The following is a 6000-nucleotide window of genomic DNA, read 5'->3' on the forward strand; positions in this document are numbered from 1 at the left end:
ACCAGTTCATACCCAGGATAACATCAATCTGCACTAGTGGAAGACACACGAGGTCCATCCCAAAGTCTCTACCAAAAATACTCAAAGGGCAATTTAAACAAACTGAAGTAGTAGTCACTGAACCCTTCGCAGGAGTATCAATCACCATACTCCCATGCATCTCAGATATCTCTAATTTAAGTTTCACAACACAATCCAAAGATATAAAGGAATGAGTCGCACCTGTGTCAATAATAGCTACAAGAGGAAAGCCATTAATATAACACGTACCTCGGATCAAACGATCATCTGCAGAAGTCTCAGAACCCGATAAAGCAAAGACCTTGCCTCCCGACTGGTTCTCTTTCTTCGGCTTAGGACACTGCGGACTGATATGACCCACCTCTCCACAGTTGAAACAAGTCATAGTCTTCAACCGGCACTCTGCAGCCAAGTGACCACCTTTGCCACACTTGAAACACTTCTCATTACTGGTACACTCATGGAAACGATGTCCAGCCTGACCACATCTGTAACACTTAGCAGGGGCACTGGAGTCTCCCCCACTAGGTCTCTTCATCCCACTCTGTCTCTGGAAACCTTTGCCAGCTGCATATGGCTTCCCACGATCATTCTGATTCTTGCCTTTCCTATCAACCCTCTGCTGATAGCTCTCCGCTCTGGCCTTGGTATCCTGTTCAAAAATCCTGCAGCAGTCAACCAAGTCAGAAAACACTCTAATCCGCTGATACCCAATAGCCTGCTTGATCTCGGGACGTAACCCGTTCTCAAACTTCACACATTTTAAAAATTCCCCAGTAGCCTCATCATAGGGAGTGTAATACTTTGACAGCTCTGTGAACTTAGCAGCATACTCAGTAACAGACCGGTTTCCCTGCTTCAATTCTAAGAACTCTATCTCTTTCTTTCCTCTGACATCCTCTTGAAAGTACTTCCTCAGGAATCTCTCTCTGAACACCGCCCAAGTGATCTCAGCACTCCCAGCAGCTTCCAACTCAGTGCGGGTAGCAACCCACCAATCATCTGCTTCCTCAGACAGCATATGCGTACCGAACCTGACCTTCTGGTTATCGGCACACTCAGTCACTCGGAAGATCCTCTCGATCTCCTTCAACCACTTCTGAGCACCATCTGGATCGTATGCTCCCTTGAACATTGGAGGATTGTTCTTCTGGAACTCACTCAGTTGACGAGCAGCTCCCAATCCCACAACATTCGGATTCCCTCCAAGTACTCCAGCTAGCATACCCAGAGCCTCAGCAATCGCAGCATCATCTCTACCTCTTCCAGCCATCTCTATTCTGAAAACCCAACAAGCTAAAACAATAAGTACTGATAGGGTTACACAACACCTATCACGTACAGGGAAACAGAATAATTACGACTCGACTCGACCGACTATGCTCTGATACCACTAATGTAACACCCTTCTAAAATACCCCAATAATAATTAAAACAACAAATATAAATCAGAGTAAATATGCAATTTAAGGGTGTCACACTTGACACTTCACACCATTCACCAAAATAGTTTGTCATGCTCATTTATTAATCAAAATAAAACATTGCACAATTCGCAGCGGATATGCAAACCATGTAACACATTACATGTAAAATTATTCAACAACTAAATGAAAACAAGGTAAAACATCCTGTCCCGATGTTACATCTACCAGAGCATGACCCACTAAGGAACTACACTAGACTCCAAGCACTAGCTTCTACTCAATCACTGCTCGTTACCTGAAACATAGTTGTAAGGGTGAGTTCCTCAATCGATATAATAAGCATTATAAAATATCATGTAATGCTAAGTAATTTCACACATTTCATCACCCAAATCAGATCACACATTCAGCAACGGCAACATCAACTCAAAATCATAATCATACTCAACCCAACGCAAAACACACGTATAATATTGGAATACATCCATTCATATTATACGCCATACATACATTATGCAATAAGACTCCATGCATGCGGTACCGACTATTCGTGAACACATAGTTCAACCTCACCGATCAAATCCAGATACGGCTACCAAGCTCACTAGTCCCACTCATTTGAGACCTAGTGACTCACTCACTAATTCCTCACCATGGGAATTATCTACCACCCCAAGGGCTATGCTATGCACGCTAAATCACCTAGCATGCAAACATCAACAACAATCCACAATAACTCACTCACTAATTCCTCACCATGGGAATTAGCTACCACCATAAAGCCATACTATGCACGCTAAATCACCTAGCATGCAACCATCAACAACAATCCACAATGGACATATGCTCACACTCTAAGCCATAAATAGTCCATTCACAATTGCATACATAACAGATACATTCACAGTATTATGCATATCATCATACATCATCAGCATATTTGTCACAGAATCATATTCATATCATGCCAAAATAATAAACCACAGTATTAGCACACTCTACTAATACCTATACTGCTCAAAACAACGGGAAATGATCCCTACTATATCATACACCAATATAGGCCAATCATCAAATATGTCCACAATATTTAAATATCAATTTTTCACTTTTCAAACAGTGTTAACCGGTTAACGCCCTGGGTTAACCGGTTAACGCAACACAGAACACGCTTCCTGGCACATTTTAACAGTGTTAACCGGTTAACACCCTGGGTTAACAGGTTAACGCAAGACAGACAGCAATTTCTCATAATTCATAACAGTGTTAACCGGTTAACACCCTGGGTTAACCGGTTAACGCAAGACAGAAAGCTGTTCCTGCGCTAACACGAACAGAATGCAGAATTACCCGCATTTTTCGCCGTCGGAGGACTTCCGGACCTCCGATTTCAATTCCGTAAAAAGCTACACGTCCAGAAAATCACAACTCATCCAAACATAGATTCAATTACAGTTTTAACATAACCTATTCATCACCATTTACAGCATTCCTCATCCCAATTAGGGTCAATTCAATGGCTTATTACTACCCATTACATGTTAACCCATAATACCCATTAAACGACGATAAACCCCCCTTACCTGAGTTAATCCGGCAAATCCTTTAGCTTCAAGCTTTTCCCTTCTTCAACCCTTGTTCTCTTGCTCTTCCTCCTTGCCCTTTTCTCACTTTCTGTCGCTTCTCTGGTTTTCACGTGAAAAACCCTTTTTACCAAATGGGACCTTTATATATATTCCAATTTTATTATTCCAATAATAATAATCCAATAATATTCCAATTATTTAATTAAATTAATAAATATACTATTAACTTAAATTAAATAATTATCATATTTTATCGGGGTGTTACATATCTCATCTGAATCTGAGAATCAGAGTCTTCGTAGCTCAGCTACCTATGGGTTAAAGAGGAGTGTGCTCGCTAAGACATCGCGTCTTATGCCTACATATCTCATCTGGGATGAAAATCAGAGCAAAACGTAGTTCGACCACCTATGGGGTAAGGGTTGTGTTTTGGGGTGAACGACGTTACTACGCAATCTACCGGATGCTCGACCTTTGGAGACTTACTCGCCTGTAGTAGAAGGAGATAATGTGTTCTTAGGAGAAGAAAAATCAATGAGTTTGGGATGTTTAGGGATGCTCATGCAAAAAGGCAGTCCTAGATGAAGGAACCGCGCTACCTTAAATGACATGCCACGAGCGGCTATACGAAACCTAAGAAATCGGTAACATGCGGGAAAAGTAAAGGGATCGAGAGATCTACCATACGGATAAAGATCCGAAGTAACAGCAATTAGATAAATAAGAAACCCAAAGACTCTTCCAAGCTAAACACCATCAAAGAAAGCGAGTCAGTACAGGTAATCGGAATAGAACTCCAAGTGGTATCCCACAAATAAAGTGGAACACCAGGCAAGCCATCTCTGACTGGAGAGATCGAATGAAATTGAATTGCCCGGTTGGGTTTGCAAAGCAATCTGAGGGTTTATATGAGAGGGAATTGGTTCTTTGCAGATGAGTTCCCTTCAGTCTCTGGAGGTTGCTCTGAACTCTGTTAGCTCTTCTCTCACTATCTTTTTCCCTGCCAGGGTAATAGGAATAGAATTCCTTTTGTTTCACTGAAACTCTGAATTTATAACCTGATTTTTGTGGACCTGTGGGCTCAAATGAGAGAGGCTCAAGTCCAAAAATTTTCTGTGATATCTTATTTATTTATTTATTTATTTTTCGTATTTTTCTTTTTTCTTTTTTTTCGTTTTTCGTTTTTCGTTCTTTTTTTTTTAAACACGTGGGCTTCGCCTAGCGAGCATTACCGTTCAAGAAATTCCTCTAAGCGTAGGTGATTTTGGTGGCTTTTCTTGGGACTCGCTAGGCGACCCATTCTGCTCGCCTAGCGAGCATGACAACTCATGAACAAACTTTTGCTCCTTCAAGATTAACGTTTTGACTGACGAATAGACCCCATTTGAACCTGTTGGAAGTATCTCAAGCCATTCCCTTGTGTTAACTGATCATCTAAATAGAACCCACAAAGTGTCTTGGATGATACTCAAGCTTCAAACAAAAGATGTTAGTGACACATTTTTGTGCTTTTGGTTAGTAAACAAAAGTAAGAGAAACAGTGATGTATAATTCAAGCATGCTTGGTGATCTCAAACCAATCACAAGGAGTCCCACCCAAAGGCAAAGGGAACCAAGATGCTAAAGATCCTTGAGGCAATGCAAATGCAATGTTATGATGCCATGAGGGATCTTAGGATCAAAATTGGGGTCTTACAGACCCCATTTGAACATGTTGGAAGTATCTGAAGCCATTCCCTTGTGTTGATTGATCATCTAAATAGAACCCACAAAGTGTCTTGGATGATACTCAAGCTTCAAACAAAAGATGTTAGTGACACATTTTTGTGCTTTTGGTTAGTAAACAAAAGTAAGAGAAACAATGATGTATAATTCAAGCATGCTTGGTGATCTCAAACCAATCACAAGGAGTCCCACCCAAAGGCAAAGGGAACCAAGATGCTAAAGATCCTTGAGGCAATGCAAATTCAATGTTATGATGCCATGGGGGATCTTAGGGTCAAAATTGGGGTCTTACACATTCCATTTCATGCATCATTTGCATAAGCAGGTTTCTCTTTCGCCAGATGTCTCATTGGTGTTTCTTCTGTGCTTCAGCCAAGCTGACTCACCGGTACAACACTCGCGCCAATCATATGAGAATCATGGAACATCTTGAGCAAGAGAATAGAGATTTAAAGGACGAAATTGACCGCCTGACTGCCATGATGGAGTCAGTGTTAGCTGCTCAGAGCCAGTCGTCTCCAACACCTGCAACTCCTCCTCCTCAAAGGACTGTTATTTCAGAGGTGGCTACCTCTACCATGCCTGATGCTATCGCTCATTTTGCGCCCGCCATGCCTGCCGGATTCCCGTGGGGAATGCCGCCGAACCTCATGCCTGAAGGCTTTGCGCCTACTTTTGCTTCCATGCTGGCATCTAGCCCGGTCATGTCTGTGCCACCTCCCCTTGTGCACACCTTACCCCATGTGGAGGACACCATTTACCATTCCGAGCCATCTGAGGGCCCGGATGTTTATGAGAAAATGGACGAGATGAAGGATCAATTTCTTGAGCTGCGCAAGGAATTGAAGACGTTGAGAGGTAAGGATCTTTTTGGGAAGAGTGCTGCTGAGTTATGTCTGGTGCCGAATGTGAAGATTCCGGTGAAATTCAAAGTTCCTGACTTTGAAAAATACAGAGGGAACTCATGTCCGCTCAGTCATTTGGTGATGTATGCCCGCAAAATGTCTACCCAAACAGATAACGACCAGCTGTTAATCCACTACTTCCAAGACAGTCTGACCAGTGTTGTGGTCAAATGTTATGGGGTTGGACAGTGCAAGCATCCTCACTTTCAACAATTTGGGAGAAACTTTTGTCAAGAAGTATAAGTATAATGTGGACATGGCGCTTGATAGAGACCAGTTAAGGTCTATGTCTCAGAAGGATAAGGAGACATTCAAAGAATACGCGCAGAGATGGAG

The sequence above is a fragment of the Lathyrus oleraceus genome, chromosome 1, assembly GCF_024323335.1.
Source record: "Lathyrus oleraceus cultivar Zhongwan6 chromosome 1, CAAS_Psat_ZW6_1.0, whole genome shotgun sequence".
Lineage (NCBI taxonomy): Eukaryota > Viridiplantae > Streptophyta > Magnoliopsida > Fabales > Fabaceae > Lathyrus > Lathyrus oleraceus.